The sequence below is a fragment of the Python bivittatus genome, unplaced genomic scaffold (genome assembly GCF_059951505.1).
Source record: "Python bivittatus isolate LINGU-HERP-01145 unplaced genomic scaffold, Pbiv_v1 ctg000330_np1212, whole genome shotgun sequence".
Classification (NCBI taxonomy): Eukaryota; Metazoa; Chordata; class Lepidosauria; order Squamata; family Pythonidae; genus Python; species Python bivittatus.
In genome coordinates, this window is record NW_028277058.1 from 16342953 (window position 1) to 16369794 (window position 26842).

Genomic DNA, 26842 nt, shown 5'->3' on the forward strand with positions numbered 1-26842 from the left:
AGATTTTAATGGTTGTGGTGGGTAGCTTAAGCACCAGCCTCTTAACCTTCCAAAAGTGTGGGGGGGGGGTCCAAATTATTTTGGTACCACACAAATGGGATACAGTACAAATATTTGTAACCAGTTCCTAGCATTCAGGTCCTTGACATCATTCTTTCTTGTGCTGCTTTACTAACCGTGAGAGATCTATTTGTTTTAAGAATACTTTCTCTCCTAACGAAGCAATTGTAAGTGAAATGTAAGTGTACCCCTTTCCAGTGCTTGACATTAACGATGTCAACTATGTAAATTTCTGGCTTTGAAACTAACAGTTCTCCTAATTGGGATTTTGAACATTGTTCAGTATCATTATCCTATCAATGCAACAATTGGGGCTATTTTTGCTTCAAGACATTCAGCCTGGTTATTTGTATAGTAAAAGTGCAATGTTGAATTATTTAAAATATTCATAGAATATCCTCATTAAAAATTAATCCCAGGACAATTCACAGTGCAGCTGTAATACCAACATGGAACACAGAGCTAGAAATAGCAGATAAAAATAGTATAGATAAATCATACTTAAGTAGCCTAGACTATTTTTTAAAATGCGTATAAAATAACAATAGTAAATAAAAGATTGGCACCAAATGCAACATTCCATATCTGCAAAGAAAAACAGCCCTCCTGCAAGAGGAAAAAAAAAAATCAGCCTTGTCCCTGGTTAACATCAACCCTGAAATAGGCATTCAGAGAAAAGCTTTAGCAGAAAAGTTTAATGGACAAAGCACTGTGTATTTCTATAGCAAAAGGAACTTGTTCAGGCTATTGCAATAAAAATTACATAGGACTTGGAAAGTAGTACAGGACTATGTAGCCAGCACAGTAGCAAATGGGCAGCCAGAATCACAAAATATTATTGTAAGGAATTGTAGCACTTAAAATTGCCCTAGCCTATATTCTACATGTACTGAATCTTCCAAACACGGCTCCAATATGCAGTGTATTAAAGTAATCCAACCAGGTACTTCCAAACCAAAACGTTCTGAAACTGTTTTCAGGCTTATATGAAAACAAAGAGAAAGATGTTATTTGGTTAAGTTAAATAAGATTAGATTCCTCTGTGCTTCCATTAATATACTGTAATGTAACATCTCTATCCTTTCGGTTGCTGTAAAATGTGAGTGACAGGTATGTCTGTAAACATGTCTCAAACATATCTGTTAGGAGCATTTGGCTGCAAACTCTCATTGACTGCACACTCAGGTTTGCCCTGAATAATCTTTTAAGCTGACAGGGTGGGGCACTGATACTTGGTACCAGCATTATCTTGTCACCATAAAATCAAGTCAGAAAACTGCTGACAAAGTGACTATCCTACAGTAGAAGTAAGACATTTTAATCTGTTTTTAATATTAAAAAAGCTATGGTGTGCTATGTAAGAAATTACACTTAAAGCAAAACAGAAAAGGAATCCATTGAGTATCTAACTATATAGTTACTTCCTCGTGAGATGGGTGGTATCTAAATTCAAAATATAAATATATTCTATTACACTGGGTTTTTTTCCTCCACTGTAAATAGCAGCTAGGATGAATACTAGCTAGGATGAATACTAAGATCAAATCAAAAGGAAAAGGTAACTACTGATCCAGTTTCTGAGGACCGAGATTCCTGGAAGAGATTCCTCCCTGTGGAGCAGAGGAGCCCATCTGTGACCTAATTTTAAAAGCCCCTTGCAGCCCTTAACCTAATTTTTAAAGTCCTCTGAAAATAGTTTCAGATCCTTGGTAAAAGCGATCTGTCTTGTCCTGCTTCGTGGGAAAGTAGATAAAGAAAAGTAAGGCACAAACAGCCTCACCCACCTTCAGTTCTGGTATCACCCACTATCGATTTTTGCAGCCTTCTACAAAGTACTCCCAAATAAACGCAGCCCTCCATATAAAAACATCAATAACTCCCCCCATCCATATAATGGAACAATAAAATCCCTTTGCAAATACTTTGTGTACAAAACAATTTGGGCATGAAACAATTACTGTATAGCTAGCTATAGGCTGAAATAAAGAGTTGGTCTAATTTATCAATTCAATTATCTTGTTCTCTCTTGAGATTATCACCCTTTAATTGAGCATGGTCAGAAGCCACCCCTGTGGAAAGAAACAAAAACCTTTGTCCCTAGAAAGTTATGCGCCATTTAATAGTGCATGTTCCTTCCTCAGAATATCAGCATTTTTATGGTTGCTTACCTTGGTCCCCATGTCACATTTTTGAGAGATCATGTTAATGACATCATAAAAGAAGCAAAATAAACTTTCAAACGATATCTGTATTGATAGAATACTGGTGACTTCCATAAGGAAAAGGGGTTTTAAAAACTCCAAACAAGCAAGATACTTCCTAGCTAGGGGATTTTATTCCCCCCGCTCCCCAAAGGAGGCTTGCTTTTTTTCTAAAGAAAAATTCCACTGCTCACAAATATTTGCCCTACCAGAACAATCTTATCTATGTCTGCTGAGAAGTACATCTCACTGAATTTTCTGGGGCTTACAAGAAAGAGAACAGGTCTAACTTCTTAGAATGATCATTTCCATATTATCAAAGGGAAAAAAAATGATGAACAGTGAGGTGACTAGTATGGGTTTTGAACTCACTGAAAGAATTAACTTCATCCCTTTTAGATTTAGGTGCTTGCTAACTTACTAGAGATTTACATCAAAAAATGTTATGATAGTAATCTGCATTATATTTGCATTTTGGAGAATTATATTGTGTGAAAGGTTATGCTTGCCCTAAGAATTGCGAGACTTATTCTAAATTCCTCTGATATCAAGACATCGAAAGTTCATACTAGCTTAAAGGCAAAGTAACACCACTGTAAACAAAAATTTCATTACTAAAAATATGAAATTATTCTCAGAGGAATATATTGATTGTATTTCATATTATACAGTATATCTCTTGTACATCTCCAATTAAATTATACCTTTCATACAATTCTAAAATTACCATTTATTATGTATTTAAGTAGCATGATAGAATGAGATCAAGTCAGTGATGACAGTAAAACATGATACAAACATATTTTCCTGTATTCCATATCTACCATTAATAACAGATCCACTGTTAGTGGCCAGTTCTAAATAAAACAATTGTCTTATGTATGAGTCGTTGCTAGTATTTTATATATACATTTCTGAAACAATTATATGGGAAGAAATAGTTGTATTTGAAATCCCTCAGAAGTATTTCAAACGTTATTTTCCAGAGGTTTTTTTTTTTAGTTCATATTTTCCCCATAAGCAGTTCTTTAAAATAAATGTTATTATGTTTTTGGAGTTTTTTTATTAAACATTAGTCAGCAGGAAAGTTCAGTGGTAAATATACTGCAAGTACAGAGACACTATTGTCAAAGGAATTTTTAATAGTACAGATGTAATGCTGCAAAAAGGAACAGCATTGCATTACATTTCTTAAACTGCCTATAAACTTACCTCTTTTCTTTCATTCAGAAAAAACTTTCCTAACAGGTGATTTTAATAGATTTCTCTTTCACTTGTATTACCAAGTAGTACTTGAGGATGGTCAAGCCAATAAAATAAATGATACTATAGCAAAGCATCTCAATGTGGGTTTAAGTAGGTGATACTAATGCTTGGTATAAAATGACTTCTTCCACTGAACGCTACGGCTATATTTGTATTTTCTAACCATTTCTTCAGTTATCAATTTCAGCACAACAGATTTTGATTTGACGTATCTACATTTCCTCATTTTATGAACATATACATTAAACATGCATTGTGCTGACCAGGATTTTTAGGGGAATTATGACAGCTGCAGTCTCAGTTATTCAGTAGCACTATTTATTCTTAATACTTTTCAGATAGCAGTACTGATTTTATTACTATCATCTTTCCTGCAATTTAAGGTTAATTCGCTTGCTATTCAGTGGCATATTAGTACTAAATTATTTCTGTTTGTGTTTTGAACAAACAGTTCTGCAGCATGGAAAATTACCAGCAAGAAATAGATCTCTTCTGGCTGTTAATATACTATTTTCACCCCAGAGTTGAGCCCAAGACTATTTTACCAGAAGGTTTTATATACCGTCTATTACATTCTTCTGACAGCAAACTTCCAGGATGGTTTAAAAGCCATGTACTCCAAGGAAAGTGGCATTTTGTTTCTGATATTACTAAATCAAACACACTGTGTCAAAATTTTGCTTCTGCCTACCATAGGGTCTCTGCATCAGCCTGAGGGTTTTTAAGTTAAATTGATACTGTATTGTAAAAACAGGTGCACAAGTATGTCATTTAATTTTCATTTTCTTAATCTTGTACAAGATACCTTAGCACAAAGTACATTCTTCTCATCTGCAGATCACTGTCTAAAATCAGAATTCAAGATAGGATTATTTGATAACCTCAATTAGATACTGCTATATAGATTCAAAACCCTTGTTTGGGGAAGGGATCGAGTTGGTCTAAATTTGAGGATTATTACAGAATAAATATAATAATGGCGGGCCCTTTAAGTGGAAGGCCTGGGGGGGGAGGTGGACCTCGGGCAGTTTAGGGCGGGCATTCAGGTGGTGACGGGCAAGGGGCGGTATGGCGGGAGCCAGAGGGCAGGCCGTTTCAGGGGAAGACACCCCCGATGCGTTATACCGGTGGCGTGTTCCGGCCCTCAGAGCTCAAGCCCAGACCCTGGTCAGCAGGCCTACAGAGGCCTGGGCTTTCGTCTGTTGCTGCTGAATGCCAGGTCAGTCAATAATAAGGCCCCCCTTATTTACGACCTCATTGGGGAGGAGCAGGCTGACCTGGCGTGCATCACCGAGACCTGGCTGGCACCAGAGGGGGGAGTAGCCCTCTCGGGATTGTGTCCAGCCGGGTTTAGGGTGTGGCACCAGCCGAGACCCCAGGGCAGGGGAGTGGCAGTAGTCATCAGGGAATCCCTATTGGCCTTCAGGGGCCCTGCTCCACAAGTTGCTGGATGTGAGACCCTGTTCCTGAGGTTGGGCACATGGGATCAGTTGGGAGTGCTGCTGGTGTACCAGCCTCCCTGCTGCATAGCAGCCTCCCTGCCTGAACTGCTGGAGGCCATCTCGGGGTTGGCAGTGGAGTTCCCCAGACTTATGGTCTTGGGGGACTTTAATCTGCCATCCCTGGGGTTGGCCTCAGAGGCAGCTCGGGAGTTCATGGCTACCATGGGCCTATCCCAGGTCATCGATGGCCCGACCCGGGACAGTGGTCACACTCCAGACATGGTTTTCTTGTTGGAGCAGTGGCAGCATGATCTGGTGGGGGATTTTACATTATCCCCCGTCATGCTCAGATCACTCCCTGGTGGCGGCAGGATTCTCCTATGCTGCCCCCCTCCGCAGGGAGGCGGGACCTATTCGAATGGTCTGACCCAGGCGACTGATGGACCCGCATGGGTTCCAAAGGGAGCTGGGGGTTGTTCCTGAGGCCTTGCTGCACGGCCCAGCGGAGGCTCTGGCCGCAGCCTGAAATAAGGAGGCGGCTGGGGCCTTGGACAGGATCGTGCCTGTGCGTCCTCTCTTGGCCCATCACTCCCGGTGCTCCCCGTGGTTCACAGAGGAGTTGAGGGAGCTGAAAAGGGCTAAGAGATGGCTAGAGCCCCGCTGGCGGAAAACTCGGGACGAATCAGACCGAACACAGGTTAGAGCGGCTATTAAGGCCTACCTAGTGGCGGTAAGGGTGGCGAAACGTCAATATTTCTCCGCTCTTATTGCATCCTCAGAGTGTCGCCCTGCAGCCCTGTTTAGGGTCACCCGGGCCCTCCTGCGAAAAGGGGGGGCGGAGGACTACTTGCAGGGTCGTGCAGAGGAATTTGCTGAACACCTGATGGATAAAATTGCTCAGATCCGCTCTCAGTTGGAAGCCAAGCGTGGAGTAGGTCCAGAAGAGTTGCCCAGGGAGTGTTCTTGCCCAGTTATCTGGGAGCGGTTTGATCCTGTTGTCCCTGAGGAAGTGGACAGGGTCCTCGGGGCTGTCAGTGCGACCACCTGTGATTTAGATCCGTGTCCCTCCTGGTTAGATCCACCAAGGAGGTGACCCTAGGGTGGGTCCTGGCGGTGATTAATTCATCCTTGCAGGAGGGGGTGTTCCCGAAGCCTTTCAAAGAGACTTTGGTCTGCCCTCTCCTCAAGAAACCGTCGCTAGACCCCACCCTCCTGGACAATTTTCGTCCAGTCTCCCACTTCCCCTTTTTAGGGAAGGTGGTAGAAAAGGTGGTTGCGCGGCAGCTGCAGAGGATCCTGGAGGAAACGGATTATCTGGACCCCTAACAGTCAGGATTCAGGCCTGGTTATGGGACAGAAACAGCATTGGTCGCACTTTTAGATGATCTCTGGTGAGAGCGGGATGGGGGTAGTGCATCCATCCTTGCTCTTCTTGACCTCTCGGCGGCTTTCAATACCATTGACCATGGTATCCTTTTGGGTCGGCTGCAGGAGTTGGGGTTGGGTGGCACAATGTTGTGCTGGTTCAGCTCCTTTCTCCAAGGCCGAACCCAATCGGTGTTGATAGGGAGCGAGAGGTCCAGCCCCCGGCCCCTACTGTGTGGGGTGCCACAGGGGTCAGTGCTTTCACCGCTCCTATTTAATATCTACATGAAGCCGCTGGGTGAGATCATCCGGCGCCATGGAGTGAGGTATCATCAGTATGCTGATGATACCCAACTATACATCTCCATCCCAGGTGCCTTAAGTGATGCTGTGACTACCCTTTCGCGGTGCCTGGAGGCTGTGGGGGCCTGGAGGGGGACAACAGGCTTCAGCTGAACCCTGGTAAGACGGAGTGGCTGTGGATACGGGGAGCGTCAAGATCTAGGACTTTGTCATTTTTGGTTCTTGACGGGGTTGCACTACTCCAGACAGACCCGGTGCGTAATTTGGGGGTTCTCCTGGACTCACAACTCCTGCTCGAAGAGCAGGTGGCAGTCGTGGCCAGGAGGGCCTTTGCACGACTTCGTGTCGTGCGGCAGTTACGCCCCTTCCTGGATCAGGGGGACCTCCGCATGGTCACTCATGGCCTGGTCACCTCTGGGTTGGACTACTGTAATGCGTTCTACATGGGGCTACCCTTGAAGAGTATCCAGAAGCTACAGCTGGTGCAGAATGTGGCGGCGCGGACAGTTCTTAATGCCCCTAGGAGGGCGCATATAACACCGCTGTTGCGCGAGCTGCATTGGTTACCAGTTTGTTTCCGGGTCCAATTCAAGGTGTTGGTCATTACCTTTAAAGCCCTTCATGGCACGGGACCAGGTTATCTGAGGAACCGCCTCGCCCTGGTCACTTCAGCCCGTCCCACTCGGTCCAGCAGAAGGGGCAGGTTGCAGTCCCCACCGGTCAGGGAATTTCGATTGGTGGGGTCTAGGCAGAGAGCCTTTTCTGCTGCAGCACCCGCCCTATGGAACATCCTGCCTCCTGAGGTCCGGTGTGCCCCCTCCCTCATGGCCTTCAGGAAAGGTATTAAATCCTGGCTTTGCCAGAAGGCCTGGGGGCCAGAGGGGGGCCCGCACCTGTGGAGATGGCTGGTGGGATGATGGGTTGCCCCCCCCAGCATCTTACAGATTTTTATAGGGCCAAAATTAGAGGAGGTTTTTAAGGGTATTCTTAATATGTTTTTAAATTATTTATAGTTTTTAGCCATCTTGGAGAGAATTGTATTTCTTCTTTTTTATTGTGAGCCGCCCAGAGTCACCCGTGGGGGAGATGGGCGGCATACAAGCCGAATAAATAAATAAATAAATAAATAAATAAATAAATAAATAAATAATCAACATAGGATACATAAAAAGTGTAGCCCTTTTAACATTGATAAATCTAATCCCAACGAATTCACATATATTGGTGTCCTAAGCGGAGAGAATTTAAAGAATAGTGTGATCCATAGAATATCACCAAGTGACCATTTTAATCAGAACTACATATTAAGACATTTTTAATATTTCAACACTTTAAGCTTTTTAAATAATAGAATGTTAATAATTTTATTATATAAACATTACTGCACTGAAATCTGCATTGAAATAATACAATGTAACATAATTTACAACATTACAATAAAGGGAAAAAAATATATACAGTAATGCTATTGGTGTGCAGAATGACAACACAGCCCTGACGATTAACAGTAGTGCCTACTAACTTTTTTTTCTAGTTATCTAACATATGCAAGCTAGAAAATTATTTCTCCCAATATGCTTTGTTCCATGCCTTTAACTACGTCCATGAAATTGGTGGTCACTGCAATACAAGAAGAGAAGATACATTTACACAGTTAGGCAACATACAGCATGAAGTCATAATGCAGTTTTACTAATGGTTTCATTCACCACCACTGCTCATTCAATATTAATCTAGTCAATGGGTGGTTTGCATGACAGCCTCACCTCATCTTCTAATCCTTTATCCCCTATTAGTCTTTTCAAAGTTCCTACCTTCTCATTCTTTGGATAGAGAAGGCTGACATGCAGGACCTCCAGCCATTTTGACTGTTTTAGCTTCAAATCAAACAAAGGGACTCAGGTTATGTTAGGTGTGGCGTCATACTATGGAGCCATGAGCAGGTGACTGCAAATCCCAACGTAGAATTTTACACATTTTGCAGATTCTACAAAATTCACCCTGTTCTTGGAAATACCAAATTCTATAAAATAGAAAAGCAGTTAAGTCTAAAGAATGCAAGAATATTATTTCACATCCTCCACTTTCTTTCTACTCATGTGGAAAATAGTTTTACATGGAGTTTTTTTTTTTTACTATACTTTATATATGGATACTGTAAATTTTCAGAGAGTAAGATCATAAACAGCTGCTTTACACACTATTCCTCACCAGGTGACTGTACCAAGCAATCATTGCTTTTCTCTTGTTATGCTACATCATGATAATACTCATATACACATGCATTTACTCAGTCTTGCTTTTTCTAGCTATTTAAAAGCATTTTTGCAACATTATCTTGAGAACAGAGAACATCTTACATGCTGTGCATTCAATCTCAGACATGTAATATTTTGCATATGTGTAAGGTACGTGTTTCCCTTCATATTCCTTTTGTCATTTGGTAGTATTCCTAATGAGTGCCAAATGCATAAGAGGAATTAAAAGTACACACTTGCCACTATAGCTTTTACATTTGCATTACAGAATAATTAAGTCTCATGTACAGGTGCACTCTTACAGTAAAACAAAGTTAAAATTGGAAGACAAAGACAGCTGCAGTCAGACAGCTTCAGTTTAAGGCTTGAGCTTGATGTGAGAGAAAAACACCTGCATATCTGGGATTGCTGCCAAATGAATTTATGATCTATATAATCTATTTCATTTCTGCCATCTAAGTGTAACAAGCTTTAAAGTGGTAATGCAATCCCACATAGTTTTATATTTATCATAATTACAAACTTTCCAGGATATTAGTTTAACTGTGAACTAAGAGTTTTCAGTCCTCGGTTTATGAAAATATGTTTTATGTTAACACAATCCTAAGATTCAATTCTATTTCTATTCACCACCTAACTGGCTATTCAAGGAAAAGATAATGCTGCTTGAAACTGATCTAAATAAGGAGCCCTTAATTTTATGCTGCATTACATTGCCAGTAGACAGGATTAAATTAACTGCTTACAAAGTCTATCTTGAAAATGATAAAAAAGATTCATAGAAAAATAAGTTTCTAATAAAATTATTTTTACCCGGATGATAGTTTCATTTTATTCCATGAGGTTTATTTCCAAGTTAAATATACTGAAGATTCTATCTGGACATGATATGTAATATTCTGATATGTTTGATTAGTTGTTTTATTTTCTCCAAAGAAGGATTAGAAACTCAGAAAAGAAGTTGTAGTTACAGAAAGCACATCTTCCTGAATGTTCTAAATTCTACTTATGTCAGCACAATTAAATATTGATGAAAAAATATTTAAATCTGAGAAAAGCCACTGGATTTCTAAAAACTACTATTGATAGATAGAAGCCTCTATTATGTCAATGAAACTTGAATCTACATTAAATGTATTAAGACTCAAAGCCTTGGAAGCTTCATAATTCTCTCAGTTTAACTAAAGACCAATTCAGGAATTATATTTTCTGAGAGAAGAAGGACTCCTAAAAGTAGAACTGTGGTATATTATCAATCATTTGTTTAAAATGCATTTTAGTTTGGAGTTATAAAAGCAGTATTTAGTGTACTCTCTCTCTCTTGATATAATTTTTTTTTTAAAAAAGGCATTAATTTTCTTCATAACAGGAATAATGATATTGCCCTTTTCAGTCTCTGCATGTAAGATTTCTTCCTGTATTACAGAAGCATTGGGACCTACAAAACACCTCACCATTTGCCATGCAGTAGTAAAAAGAAATGTAACTCTTGATTCTTACCTTCATTTTGGTACAGGTTGTCTGGTTTAAATTCTTGTCTTTCTTTTCAGTAAAAAGTTACAGGAAGGGGGAAGAGCAATTGTACAGGATATTGTTTAAAATCTGTTACGGTGCAATTTTATACACATCTGCTCAAAAGTTCCAGTGCATTCAAAAGGCTGAATCGATTAATGAGTACTGGATTGCAAAATTAAGTTAACTGAGCCTGCAGTCCTATATCTTTTTACTAGTAAACAAGTCCCTTGAACTTAGTGGGATTATTTCTGATTATTACCCTATTCAAGTGCTACAGTCTGTAGCTGTAAGAACACTTTCTTTTTTACTTTCAGAGTACTTCTCTTTTTAACTCTTTGGGAACTTTAATATACTAAAATACATATTAAAAATTTATGACCTTGTATTTATTAAAGTGAATAACTACAAATTTTAGATCATCTTGGATGGTACTTTTTCTTGTTTTTCTTGATTTACCTACTATGTATAAACACATAGCAAAACTCAAGGCTGAATGTCATATTAAAATGTCATCTCTTCTCCCAGGCTTTGGGCTAGGGAAATTGAGCCACTTGTCAAGTATGTAATATGTTGTGTTGACCAGATCTACCATCTATTTATCACTGGTTTAACCTGGCTGCATATTTGTTGTTCTGTTTTTATGCTGTGAACTACCCAGAGTTGATTGGAGTTGGGCAGCGCCTAAGTCAAAATAATAAATAAATAAATCCCATAAAATACAATTATCTTACATATTTATATTTAGTTAGTAGCTGTGTAGAGTTTAGCGGTACTGGGACTCTGGCAAAGATTGGAACCACCAGTACCATTGCAACAGAAAATTTTCTCCAGAAGCTCTACAGCAAACAGTAGCTTCAGGATTAACTATTTCCACAGAGGACATAGCACTGCAAACAAGATTCCATAGCTTCTGAAACAACTCTGTTCAGTCATTAAGGTAATGTGTAATTTGGCTACAAGAGTGACATCTGCTGCAATTTTGAGTAATTTAAACCCTACCAGAATGGACTAACCACTCTCAAAAGTAAATGTTATATAGTACCATTTTAATCTACTTTAAATTTGTGTCTGAAATTAAAAGTTTTGTTTTAATTCATGGAAATAGAAGCACTGTACCTTGCTATTTATATACTATAAGGGACTGAATCTAATTCTTCCTGCTTCCATACACCTCAATTTTCCTCAGTCTTTTTATTTGTATTGTTTTTAGTGCCATAACATAAAAAAATAAAAACAAAAAACAAAATATAAAACAAAAAGAAAAAAAACCAAACCATAACAAAACCCCAGTCAGCCTTGTTTTGAAGCCAATCTGCTTTTACAGTACTTCAAACTGTCAGTTGTATGCTAGCAAGATCACAGACTTCTCAATCAACATCTCCTCTCAGGAGCAATCTTGAACATGTAGCAAAAAATACTATCGCCCTTCCCTCTCTGATTGACCATGGGCCATCTAGTTGTTTTGACTTCTAGTGACCATGTAGATAGTCTATAGACAGACATAGATAGATGTCCCCTCTCTAGGGAAGATTAAAAAGGCAGAAGTTGCAGCCACTTGTCAGGTATCTAAAAGGTTGTGTTGACCAGATCTACCATCTGGTTTCCAGGGAATCCAGGGAAATAAACAGGAAATATTTGGTGCAATGATCCATTTATCTCTAAGAAAAAAATAACAATTTTAGCTAGAAATATTGTTATGATATTACTTTTTATTTAAATCTGTGTTGTTATTTAAGCTTTATTGCTCTGGTATCTACCATCTACAAGTTCACTCACCATATGTTTTTATGTAACTTTGATTGCTTCTTTGCATTAAAATTGCTTCTAAATAGGAGGAAAGCAGCACATCTTGTTTCCTGAGTTGCATATTTTCCTGTATATTTTTCTACGGAATATCCTTTTAACTTGCTATCTGAGATTTGAACTCTTTATGCTCTTTGCCACTGAATATGGCTACTTGAAGCCAAAAAGGAATTTTCACATTCTTTCCTTTTTTAAAATGAAGTTTGATTATACTTATCTCTTGTGAGATTGATCTAGCTCCCTACAAAAGAGGAGGCTTTTCCCTAGCCACATGCCTCAATGGTACAAGTCCAGGAGGCTACACTATTGAAATATTTTTCCCCCAATAAGACACAAGTCATGGGAACCCTATCTTTTTTGCTCACACAGGTAGGTTAGTGGAGAAGATGCCTGGTAAGGCACCCCTTGCAAGGTAGGCAATGAGAATTACCAAATCATTAGACAAAAGTAGGAGATAGAATAGTATGTATAGAACCAGATGGCTGCTAAGAGAAAGGTAAAGACCTCCAGCCTTTCAACCAATGGGCTCAACCCTGATGCCACAAGACACCCCCCCCAAAAAAAGTGTATTAGCAACTGAATTTAGAAACCAAATTAAACCTTGCCAACACAGAATCATACTGATCAGTCTTTCTATTTCTTCAATAAGGACTCATTCAAATGCTGAGAGTAAATACATTTCATCAGTCCAGATTTTAAGTACAGAGTGGTAATTTCTTTCCAACCAAGCAAAGTTATATTTTCAGCTACACTCCAAGTTTATTTCTTTTCAGTCTAAACATTTCCGTTAGAAATATACGTCATGCTAAAAAGACTATGGTTGAAAGACAGTTAATTTTTTTACTGAATGGAAAGATATATGATCCTGATTTGGTAAATGTACAGAGTAAATTTAAGCTATACACAGGTTGTAGAGAAGAGACATATTTAGTGATCAATAATTGCAACGGTTATAATCTAAAACTGTGTTCTAACCAAACAGAGATATATGACAAATTTTGGGGTCAGTATTGCTGCTTCTATAATGAAGATATATGCTTCAATTCTCAAGTGTACAATTAATGTAATACAAGATAGGTATGCACAAAACAGCCAGCACACACCAGATGCAGGCCTGTGTTTCCATGTTTAAAAATAAGACAGAAAAATGCAAACAAGCCTACCATGGTGCATATAGACCAAGGAGGTACACTGTGGTTTATAACTGACTTTTTAGTGACATATTGGGACTGCACAAAAAAAAGAAAAGAAAAGAAAAAAAGAAAATAACAACTGGGCAGCACACAGCAATGGCATAGCAGGATAGATGCTAAATTTAATAGTATTTTAACATGATCAAAATTATTTCATTTCTATACCATCCTTCCTAAATGGCTTTAATTATATACATTAAATATTTGTCACATTAAAATATTATTTGGTTGAAACTAGGACTGTCCTTGGGGCTGAACCCAAAGCTTTGTGATTCTAGGCAGAATGCACCGTAGATTTAGATGTAAATGTTACGAGCCACCACATCTAAATACATTTTAAAACTTCCAAGCCAAGAAGTACCTGGAAACTATAGTTGTAAATAATTGTTTATGCTTTCCTGCAGTAGAGATTTTAAAAAATCCAATTAGATTATAAATGAAACTATTTTGTACTTTACAAACCAGTTCTGTATATAGTTAATAGTCTTGAAAGTCAACTTGTGACACCACTGTAAATACAGCAAAAAGCAAAATGCTTGTTTAGATTAACAGCAATCATGAATCATAGGATTTTGTGCTAGTTATGCCTTTGAGAATTTTAATGTATTCAACATTCAATATATATATTTAAAATGTTACCCTATTCCATTTAAGGCACATTTTATATAGGTCTAGAAAACGTTTTGAACACCTCATTTATGCATTGTAGACTACAAATAAGGATTCAAGTTATTGTCTGAACACACCCTGTATGTTACAATTATACTTGCAGTTCACATTCAACCAATTACCAGAAAAGTTAGACCATTGCTTGGTATCACAAATGAAAGCAGAAATGTGTAGTGCTATTTTTAAAAATGCAATCAAGTTATTCCTCTACAGTGATTCCAGATAATATGTACTAGTGTTACTGAAATGTAGACAAATTTAGTTCTACTCATTACAGATTCCTTTATGAACCCCAGTTTATTCCATGTTATTCTGTAACAGAAGACTTTATAAATGATTGTAGAAATTTAGAAATAAATTTTAAAAACCTTCCACACACAAGGCAAGTATGAATAATATATCAAAAGTAGCCATGATTATCTGTACATACACACACATCCAAAATCAACTGTTTAGCTAAAAATGTCAGAGAAAGAAAATTGCTGTATAAGTGTCATTACAAGTTTGTAAGGATATCACATTTTTCTTCCAAACTGTATTATGGACAAGCAATCTTTTGTTTATATTACAAATACTGAAATCTGTATTGAAACACTTTATAATTAAATAATTCAATGGCTAGTAAATGTGAATTCTGCTTTGCTTCTTTGAAATAGAATGTAATAATATTGAGAGGAATACTGAATTTATATTTGTGGTACATTTTAACATATTTTATAGATTTTTCAAATTATCTTTTGTGGTTACAATTTGATTGCATTTTTAGCTCATTAAGAGGTCAGATTGGCATACATAGTATCATCATGAACCTCCAAGTTAAACTGAGATGTGGATATCTGTCTTTTCAGTGCACGTTTGTTACTAAGTATGAAGGTCTTACTGGCTACCACAGTGACAACTACGTTATATTGCAATGTGCTCTACATGGGGCTGCCCATGGAAGACCATCAGGAAGCTGCAACTGGTCCAGAATGCGTTACATCACTGCTGAAGTTGCACTGGCTTCCAATTGCTTTCCCGGTGCAATTCAAGGTGCTAGTTATCACCTTTAAAGCTCCACATGCATAGGGCCAGGTTATTTGTGGAACTGCCTCTCCCTGAGGGTATCTGTCCATCCCGCTAGGTCAGATAGGATGGGTACACTCCAGGTCCCCTCCCTTAAATGCTGGAATCTGATGGGACCTTGGACTTCCCTATCCTTTTAGCCTTCCAGAAAGCTGTTAAGACCCGTCTCTTCCTGTAAGCACTGGGCCAGGATGGAGGCTGAATCAGGAGGCTGATTGCTCTGGCACCTGGTAGGAAAGGCAGTTTTGCTTTTATTATTTTTACCAGTTGTTACGAGCCTCCTAGGATCATTATATGAGATATGCAGCCATATACTGTAAGTTCAATCAATCAATATCTCTATTAGAGTAATTTTTTGTCTCAAAGAGTTTGCTAGGAAATGAAACTAAGACATTTCAATATATACATTTAGATTGCTATGGTAAAATGCAGTTATTTATGCTTTATAAATAAATGCTTTATTTATAAATTTATATTTATAATATTTATAGATGCTTAAATATATTTATAAATGCTTTATAAATTTGTTTTATTTCCTATATTTCTCTACATGGCATAGGGCCTGTCTAATTGAGGGACTATGTGCCTCCCACAGTATCTGGCTGACTGTTTCAATCTGGCAGGATTGACACGCTCCAGGTTCCTTTGATTAAACAATGCCATTTATCGGGACCCTGGAAATGCATCTTCTCTGTTACAATGCCCATTCTATGAAATGAGGTTCCTGCAACATCTGGATGGCCCCCACCCTGATGTTTCAAAAGACCTTGAAGACCTGGCTCTTCACCCAGGCCTTTGGCAAGGGTGAGTCAAGTCCTCCTTTGGACTATGCAGGTTTATTTATTTTGTTTCCATCCATTTTTTTGTTATTCTCCCCACCTTCACTCTTCACTTTTGTCTATTGTTGGGTTTTTTCCCCCTTGTTTTATCTGTAACCATTCAGAGTTGTTGGGAGTCAAGTGACATATACATTTAATTAATAAGAACAATAGTCATCATCATCATCATCATCATCATCTTCTTCAGCAAAGGTATAGAAAGTTGCTTTGGCTGTGAACACATCTCCTTTCTCACATAATTACTCCAACATTTACTAAAAATATAATATAGTGACATACATTTAACATAGCATAGAATTATACATTCAATAAGGCAATGACAAAAATATGTTTTTTCAGTCTCAAAGGTTTAGTTTTGAATGTAGTTATACAGTATGAAAATTTACAACATTGAAAAATTGACTAGGGCTTTTAATTCATTTGTCCTACATTAAATCACCCAATGCCCTTGTCTATTCTTACAGTCAAGTACAGATACTGCTGACTGGTCCTTGCATTAGAACCGCTATATGTCCTCTTCTACCTCCATCCCTTTTTCTTAAGGAAAAATGGGACTGTTAAGCAATTGATCCACATGCTGATTATTTTGCCCTTTTTACAAGATGCTGAACACCTGTAATTTCTCAGTGCTTTTCCTTTAAAATGGGAGACTGCTACATTAAACACTAGCAGTAACAAGACAAAGGATGTAAAAGGAGAGACTACTGAAGGACATGAGAGAAGATAACTCTCCAAGTAACAGCTCTCCTCCCAAAATCAAACATATTCATTTTCTTTTCTCCTTGCAAATGTAGTCTTATGTACAGTATCTTCATTAGTATTATGCTGGGGAAAACATCTTTGAAAAAAATTCCCACTATAATTTATTCCAGAATCATTCTAAGAAATCATGAAGATTTCAATCATTCTTTGCTCTCACCAACAGTGGCCTCCCTTAATTTGCTCTCCAACTTACTTAGTTCATCTAGAAAATCCAAAAGTAATTACAAAGGGCAAGTTCACAACAATCTTTAATTTCCATTGCCCTGGCTGTTTGTTATGGACAAAATTCTGAACAGTAAGGACCTAAAAACTGATGTTGCATCCAAGATATTGATATGTTTATTGGAGACACATCTTCAGTATCTACATTTAATATGACTAGTTTCATTTTATAAGATTGATACAAGGCAGATATAAACCTGTTCTTTGCCAGCATTTAAATCAAATGCTTGGTCACATTAGGTGCATTGCTGTTTTTAAGATAATGAATCCACATCTAACTCCTTAACAGCTAAAGATGGGTTACCAAATACCCTAATCTGAGGCTACATCATAAATATTTAAAGAGTACTTCCGGTGGGGATGTGGTAAACGGAAGTCCCCGAACAGCAGGGGCAATACTATGGTTGAATTGGTGGCTGAATGCTGGATCTGAGCAGCCAAAATTTCCTGGAAAAAAGAGAGATTGTGAGATTGTCTATATGTACTCCAGACAACTGCTACTCATGAGCAGACAGCAGGAACTGATGTTTCTGTGGTTGCTTGTGTGTCAAGCAGCTGGGAGTTGAGGAATTTCATTAGGCTCACAACGGTAATATAGCTTCGAAGGACTTTAAGTTCAACCAATCCTCATTTCTTAACCACTTTTGGAATTAATGTTTTTTATTTTTTAAATATTGAGAACCTTCAGAGCAGCAAGTTTCATGGTATTCAGTGGGTGAATCTCCTTCAATTCATAGGAAAAGGATTTTAAAATATGAATTTAAAGACTCAGAAAAAATGTTTGGAGTGTTGATTTTGGAAAGTTTTAAACAGACTAAGGGTCCAGACAGATGTAAAATAAGATTTTAAAACTAGTTATATGAATCTTTCCCATTGGCAATTGCTGATGTATTTTAATTCTAAAAATGGAAACATGATAAAATGGGACTTTGAAGTTTAGACACTAGAGAGAACCAAAAGCAACTAAAGATCGCATTTAAAGGAGGAAAACTTACATTACTTGCCAAGAATTGAATAAAATATATTAACACCAGATGTATTTAAGGATATATGAGAACAATGGACTCAGAAATTAATTTTAAAAATATCTGCTATTATAGATAAATGGATTGTAAATGATGTTGTGGAAGAGGAACTAGTTCTACTGGATAAGACTGTAACTGATTTAAATGTGGATTTGGAAATGACAAGTTATAAGAATGATATGGAAGGAGATGAAATACTGGATATACAAATAAAGCCAGCTGAGGCTTCAACAATTAAAGGGGACATACAAATAATAAACCAGAAGAGTTATATAGATAATTTTCCTATACTGGATGTACAAAAGAGATCTGTTAAAACTTTGAAGGATTCTGTGACAAGAGGCAAAGCAAAAATGAAAAGAAATCAAGCTCTACGAAAGAGATCTATTAAAGTTTTCAAGGTTTTTCTGAGAAAAACAAACAAAAAGAAACCAAGTTCTTGGACATTATTTTAAAGACTAAAATTGTAAGAAGCAAGGGGAAAGAATATAAAGTTGGTTTGTTTGATCAAGGGTAAAATAGATATGTTGTTATCTCTGATAACCATTCATGGACTTTTGCTGACTAGGACTGAATGACGAGGTTTTAAGGTTCCGTTCTCAGATAAGAGATGAGATACAAGAAGAAGAGTTTATTTTGTATTTTAAGTCTATTTGATAATACAATTATGTGGTTTTTTCTGGTAACCCTTAATGGATTTTGATTGACTATTATTGAATGATGAGGTTTTGGGGATTTCTGTATAGCTAAAGGATGAGATATAGAAGGAAAAGAAAGGATTATAATGTAGGTTCTTGAATTAAGTTTAAAAGAGATATGTTGTTATTTCTGGAAAACCTTAATGGACTTTTGCTGGTTAGAATTGAATGAAGAGGTTCTAAGACTTGTTTATAAATAAGGAGATGAGATATGGAATGAAGAGATTCTTTGTTGCTTTTCAAGAGAAGATATACTTGTGATGAGGGAAGAAGTTACTTCATATTTTTTTCACTCTTTTCTTTTCTCTGCTATACCAACATACTTTTTTTCTTCTTGCACTTTATATTTTTTCTTTTAGTTCTTAGTTTTTTATAGTTTGTTAGTTTTTATCTGTATAATTGTAATCACTAATAAAATTATTATTAAAAACAAATATTTAAAGTATAATTAAAGACACTTATCAGAAAATAGTTTATGTAGAATGAACAATTTCACTTCATTTCCAGTTTCATCATTAATTCAGTGCTTAAACAGTGAGAACTAATCTTCTGTCTTTATTACTACCACATGCACACATACAATCTTTGTTACAGAACTTCTCTAGCCTCTCCTAAAAGAATCCATATAAATTGTTATTGCTTTCAAGGTGAAAACGTTAAAAGGTTAAGTTTAGTTAAGCCATAGATTATCACTATGCCATCACATGGCCATATACTGTATATCTTGGGGATGGATATCATGACTGGTAGTAACAAGTAATATTGATGCAAGTCGAATAAAATGCTTATATCACATTTAGGCCAAGACAAACAAAATCCCATAAAGAATGCTGAAATTGTATTGTTGGTCATTTTTATTTAATTTTCTTAAACTACAACCCTATAAACACTTTCCAGGGAATTACAATTCAGCTGAATAAGGCTTACCACTTAAAAGAAATGTACTGTATATTAAATATGCTGTGAATATTTAATAGGTATAAGCCATTAGTAAAAACAGTACCTCTATTAAATGTAACTCTAATACTATCATTATTAGATGTAGCTCAGTCTAAAAAAAATGGAAGGGCTAATTTTAATCTTATCAAACTCTGTTCTATTTTATTAATTAAATCTTCAAGACTAATGTGATTCCAGACTATAAATACTGTGTACATTCATATTTTATTTCAACTGCATAGTTTTCATGCAATCTTTAAGTTGCTTTCACCTGAAATACTACTGTGCTGAAAAAGTCTACATTATTCTGCCCAAATGTACAAAATGGAAAAAAAATATATTACTAGCAGGAGAGAAGAGGCTATGAATAATTTGTTGACTAAATTGCTAAAACTAATTAGGGCTAGGAAGATGAAGTACTGGATTTCTGTTAGAAATAGTTTTAAGTAGAAAGTATATCATAAAACCGCATAATTTGAAGCTTGATGGCTAATAAAGAATCTACATACTTTTGTCAGTTCAGGTCTCACTATTTAGAACTGCTTTTGATCTGACTGGAGATCTATTCTAAACTCCCTCACAGGCTGCAACTCAATTACCTGAAATGACAATAACACTACAAAAATGTTATTTCTCTTGGTATTTAGTGTGCTTTAATTTCTTTCAAAGTAACCAGCTGGACAGAAGCAAGAATTTTATTTCCTCGTTTCTTACAAAATGTATCCATGGCAGCTATATCTGCCCTTTGAATATCACTTACTACAATTTAATAATAGCTGTTTCTTTCTTTTAAGACTAAAACAAAATAATAAATTACTCTTTAATTTTTTTTGCTGCACACTGTTACACAATGCTCATTTCTGTTATTCAACATGATTGCTCAATGCTAAAGATGTATAAACTAAAAACATACCAACCCACAATTGCCTTTAAACTATGGATTTGATATATAGATATTAGAATCCATTGAACATTTATAGTGTTAGAAGACACAAGTCTCTTCGCTACTTTCCAATCACATATCACACAGATAGAAGCCAAAACAATATATCAACAACATTCACAGCTGTTTATGACAAAACTGAAAAATTTCTGACAGGTAAGAGAAGGTTTTGTTATTTCTGCTTCTTGAACAACTGATGTTACAATAACACTGCAACATGTCATAGGAACAGGGTGCATAACCCCAATTTTCCATTAAATGAAATTTGGTCAACAGATTTTTCAGGGCCACCAAAAGCTGAAAGGATGTGTTTTTACATTCTAAAGAGACAACCTTTCAAATAACATTTGCTCCAGAAGGACAAGGTACACCAATTCATTTTGCATGTAACCCAATACATAATTGAAAACACAGAAGAGCAGTTACATACCTAGTTCACTACATTACTTTCTCAGGCATAATATACTGCCCTGCTTTGTTAGAATTAAAATAAAATCTCTCTGCTGTAGTGATAAATCAACCATTTTTACCAGATTTCCAGCCACCAGGCAGCAGTTGTTGCTATGGTCAATTTCTACAAAATGGTGTATGCAAAGGAATTAAGCTTAATAACTATTAAAATAGCAAGAAGCTTGTTTGAAGATGCCGTGTTGGGAGAGATAACGGAATTGTGGACTAAAACTGTTCCACGGCAGTTGGGACTGTTAAGAAAGGAAACACTGCCAGCCTGCCAACCAGCAGTAGCATAAAATGAATGGGTAGGATGGTAAGAAGGAAGAATTTCTTCAGTGGTGAAAAAAACCCCAAAAAGCCAGACTCAGTGAACAACTGAAGGGGAAGTCAACCATTAAACCTACAACAGTGTGAGTATTATCTTTCTCACTGTTTCAAAAACAAATATTTAATTACCTTACTCCTTTACAAAGCCTGTAGACTGCTTTGTTATCCATTTATTTTTTGTAAGGCTTTGCTCTTCTACTATTATTGTACTATTAAGTACAGGTCTCACTGAAAGAGGTTTCTTGAACTTGGCAAGTTTTAATCTATTAGAATTCAAAAATACTGAGACCTCACAAATGTAAAGAAAACAGTTCTAGGGTTTTTAAAAATAAAAAATCATATTGATAAGAACTGTTCCTCTTACTGCAATCACAGCAATTGAATTCCTGTCTTTTTACAATTCTTCTGAAGAAAGTTAAGGTTCACTGTTCCCATTGTATATGCCAGAACACACTTAAAATGTATTCTAGGAATTATGCTTTTTTCCCTTCAATCAGAGACTTCAAAAGAAGACTGACAGACCATAGCAAGCTTAGGGGTACAATTTACCTTTAACATCCATTAAATAACTTCACAGTACCAAATATACTCCTACAATGCAAAACAAACAACCAGACCATTGGGCAAGCTGAAACTCTTATCATTATTCGTTTTTGTGTCACACCACTTCTGAAGCAGCTGTTAGTACAGTACTGTATACATTGTTTCAGCCTCCTCCTCGTAATTACTGAAAAATACAGAAGGTGTCCAGCTCTTTGCCAAGAAACCAGGTGTTATAGCTAGAAGTAACAAAGGCCAGCAGGATAAAATCTTTACCAGCCTACATATGTCTACTCGAATGCAAGTCTTAATGCCCTAAGAAATTATGCTCAGGTGACTGCACAGCAACCAAATTAGCCACTTCCCTTGAACTTCTCTTTTCTAGTTTCATAGCAGTAGACTCCCTCACTGATTTCCACAATGAGAGGCAGACTTCCATTCATTAATAACTACAGCATATGAAGAAATTATTCAAAGCACTGTCATATGCACCACACCAGTTTACTGGGTGTCCTATCTATTCCATCAGAATCATGACCTGAATATCTTTCTTGGACAAACTGCCACTTTACTCCCTGTAATGGGAATTACATAATAGTTAAAACTTTTGCTCTTTTATCTCTTCCTTCAACATCCTGATAGAGGAGTCACATATTCAATTTTCTGCACTTAATCAGGGTGCACTGATTTAAATCAAGGTAACTGTAATCAATTATTTAAATAAGAAATATGTCCAAAGAAACAAACTGATATAAGTTTTCCCACTTAAAAGTGTATGTGTGTGTGTGTGTGTGTGTGTGTGTATATATACACTAAAATAGTACATCTAGTGAGAAAACCATGTTAATTTAAATTAAGTGTTTGTACCATCTTTTGTACCAACATTTTTACAACAAGCCATCTCCAACAATGTGTAAACTTAAATACAAAAATATAGGGATCTCTATACTAGACAGGTTTTTAAACAATTTTTAACTCTGCATAATAATCCCAGTTCAGACATTAACTTTTAGAGCTATGATTATATCTAGATTTATTTAAGAAACATTTAACATCTATCATTTTTCTTCAAAACTGGCTCCAAAACTGCCAGTTTGGTGTAATGATTAATGTACCAGGCTAGAAACTGGGAGACCATGAGTTCTAGTCCTGCCTTAGGCACAAAGCCAGCTAGGTGATCTTGGGCCAGTCACTCTCTCTCAGTGGTAGGAAGAAGGCAATGGTAAACCATTTGCAAAATCTTGCCAAGAAAATGTAGATTCAGGCAGTCACCAGGAGTCGACACTGGCTTGAAGACACATGTGCACGCATACACACACACAGAGCTCCAAACGTGTTATAAATGCTATGTCACCTTGAAAATCCTACCAAGTTCGATAGATCTTTTTCCTAAACACATTTAAGATTGAATCTACTAGATGCTTTACAGGTAATGGCATTAAGTAATTTAGGTAGGACATAGCAACATATGGATTTATATAAGCAATCTGGAACCAAAAGCACTGGAGAAAATATGTATGTCATTTCTCTGTACAAAAGCATTATCTTAATAAACAGATTCTTAACATCTTGGCATCGGTTTAACTGATACAGAACAAGTCACTGATGCTCAGATTAAATTCGACAGACAATAACAGGCAGTGAACCTTAAGGGTTCGAAAATTAACACAGACTGTAGGGACAGATGTTCTTATCCACAATATGAATTTCTATATGACATGTTGCTGAAAGCCAGGCTGTTTAAAGGAGATAGCCAAAACATTTTCTATCACATTACAAGAAAACAAATGGAAAGTTGTCATCTTTTCCTCCTGTCTTTCCTTTAATAATTAAACAATAAGAAGAAATTGAAAATGGTCAGGTCAGTTGTTCTCAATATTGAAATGCAATGACTAGAATGGTCTAGAATGTGATGAGTGAAAGGCAACTGTACTTATAATTCTGCCTACCCTACCCATTTTTCCATTATCTTAAACAGGGTGTTTTTGCTAAGAAAATATAGCAGTCATATTAAGTTAAACGAATGTCTTATTTATTAAAAATGTGTACGTTTCTTTTCAAAACCAAGCTAATTTCTGCTATACAATCTCCCCTCATTAGCAAAAGTAATAGTAGTAGTCAACATAGACTTCACTAATTGCTTTGTAACAAATAAATCAACAGAACTTCTCATTAATAGCCTTAATGAAACTAACATCATAGTTAAAGATTGTTTCACAAAGAAAGTTAATTTTTTTGTTAGACTTTTGACCCAAGAATTTAAAGCTGCCAGATTTTTCAAGAGTCAAAATATTTTTTAAAAAATTTGGAGACAATCCTAACTTTCATTTTAACCCAAACTACCTTGTTAATGGTCAGTAACACCAAAAAGGCATATATGATAAAATGTCATCACAACCCTTAACCTTTAGTGATTATTCCAAGTTCTTGCCTGTTGGGAGTAATTTAGTCAAACACAAGGCCTTGAAGAAACTATCATGTACTTTAATTCTTTAAGAAAGTATATCATCCTGATACCCTATGAAGAAATATATCACAGTTCCTAGGAGTCCCTCAAGCAACAGCTTAAGATTCCTTTATTACTCTTATATCAACAATAATCTTGTTTGCAGTTTAAACAAGATTATAAGAGTAAATAAAGACCACAGAAGAAATTTGGTAAATAAAAAATATATTCTGGCCCTTCAGCAGTCAACATTTTCCACAAATTAGCCATATTTATGGTCTACATGTCATAATAATCAAAGGATTGTTCTTTTGTTTTTGTTTTTTTAAAAGGTGGCCCAATTCATAGGTTTTATCTATTTAAACTTATTTGTAGCCATGAGGACCAGAAGCTTTCACCATAATCCTAAAAAAAAAAAAAAAATCAACCAGATTCAGGAAGTAGATTACTTCTAGGCAGATCAATCCTGTACTTACCCACCGAAGAGTTAAGTCCACATATTTAATCAGACTTATCTTTTATACACAGGAATGAACTTCAATATACTTATTGAGCTCAATTTATTCCTTAATTAAGTGCACAGAAAACTGTCAAGTCAAATTCTCCAAAATAGCCTTTTCAAGTTTTCAACAGGATTACACGAAATAAGGTATGCTTTGCTAGTATAAAGATGTTTTATCAATGGCATTTTACCATCTAATTGAGTAAAACACCTACAAGAACTAGCAGATATACAAGATGCATATATCATATGCATATACTGTAGCATAAAATGGATATTGTTAAAAGCAAATAGCTCCTCTGCCTATTTACCTACAGGTAAACTCTACTGAAGCCATCAGCATTAACATACATAGGTTTGTCAGCCACACAGGAGCAAACTTCATAGGTTCTTTATTAATAAAGCAAACATATCTAAAAGCAGTAACCAAACACCAGAAAGCAGGCTCAGAACAGCCCATTCCTCAGAACAAAACCAAGAGCCACATAAAACATAAATAAATAGAAAGTAAGCAGAAAGTAGCGGATGTATTCATAAAACAATGAAAAGTGGGTACTGTTTTGCACTAGGAAACAGCCTCAGTAGGTTTGTTTCATATTATCCTTTATACAGTAATAAAACATAATAAACAAGACTGGGGCAAAAATCAAAATACCTGCGATCCATACACTACTGTAAATGATAACAATGATGACACTGGTAGGAAATTAACAATATACCACTTAGGCAATATTCCAAATCAGCTTTTATTTTTTATACTTATACCAAATCAAGTAAAATTTACATCCTCTCATAACAGTCCAAGGCAATTCATAACCATTTTAATATCTTTATGGAATAAAGATATTAAATGGATTTCATACCATTTTGACAGCATCTATTTCACAATACAGCAGCTCCCCAATTTTTTTTTTTACCCCTTACAAAATTATTTCCTTAAGGTGGGGAGATAATTATGATTAACATTACAATAAGCAAAGATCTCAAGGGTTTTATACTGCTTTTCTTTTTTAAAAAAACCAAACCTTTAAAAATGCTACTGACAAAGAGAAATGAGATTCTTACACAGGCGCAGTTATATCTTACAAGCTTGCCAGCAGTGCAACTTGGAGAGCATCAGTCTAACAAAGCGATATATTCAGAAAGGAGCAGTAAACCCCAAAGAAACAGAGATTCATTCCCGAACGTGACATCATGATTAACGATATAATCTAAAGCCACTCATCCATCCTTCAGAAAAGAAAGATGCAGCTTCGGAAAGGAAGAGAACTAGGAGGAAAAGTTACACAGGCTGAGCTAGTTAAAAAGAAGCTGAAATAACCCGAGGCGTGGAAGAAAACAAGCCAGAAAATAGCACAAGATAGGCGCTTATTTCATCCCACTGTTGTGACCGGCATCCAATTCCCCCAACCTACGTCGCGGCGGAAGGGGAGGAAGCCACCGATCGCGAGGCTGGCGAGTTTCTGCCGGGTTAAGAAAAATCCGCACGGTAAAGAAAATAGGCACCCATCCAAAGGGGAAAAGAAAACAAAAGAGCAAAGGGGCCGCCAACCCAGACGACTCCCAAGCGAGAACAAGTCCTATCGAAGACTGGCGGGAGCACAACTGAAGGCTCGCAATCCTCGGTGTGGTTCTCGCTTGCTAGCTCCGCCTGCCTCGGCTCTCGGGCTTTTACGTAAAGCCTCGTTGGAGGGCCGGGCGAGAGCGCCGCGAAGCGCCTCTCATCCCTCCCTCCCTCGCTCCGTGAACTGGCCACCGCCTTCTGCTCCCCTGCCCCCTTAAGCAGAGCCCGTCTCCGCTGACAGCTCTACGGGCACAAAATGGGGCTCTCTTCCCGTGGGCGCCGCCATTTTGTGAAGAGCCGCCTCAAGCGGTCCTTGGCATGGGGTCCGCCGCTGCAGCTTCCTCGGCCCGAGGACGCGGGCAGCGGTGAGGCAGGTGCGCCGGAACGGCTGCTGGGGTCCTTGGGATGGTTGAATAAAATGACCCCCTCCAGGGAATCCCCA

At 37.2% G+C, this 26842-nt stretch overlaps 1 long non-coding RNA gene across 6 annotated transcripts in view; it reads right to left on the reverse strand.

Annotated features, from left to right (window-relative positions):
* The window catches only part of LOC112540269 (uncharacterized), a 100595-nt gene that overhangs the window by 72721 nt on the left and 1032 nt on the right, over window positions 1–26842 (reverse strand). Inside the window, exon 1 of one of the 6 annotated variants that reach the window (XR_015796388.1) lies at window positions 26252–26839. The exons of 4 other annotated variants lie outside the window; for them this stretch is intronic. This is a non-coding gene — a long non-coding RNA (uncharacterized LOC112540269). Of the gene's footprint in view, window positions 1–21098; window positions 24235–26251; window positions 26840–26842 lie in introns of those variants that run through there. One more of the 6 variants, XR_015796389.1, reaches the window with a different exon arrangement.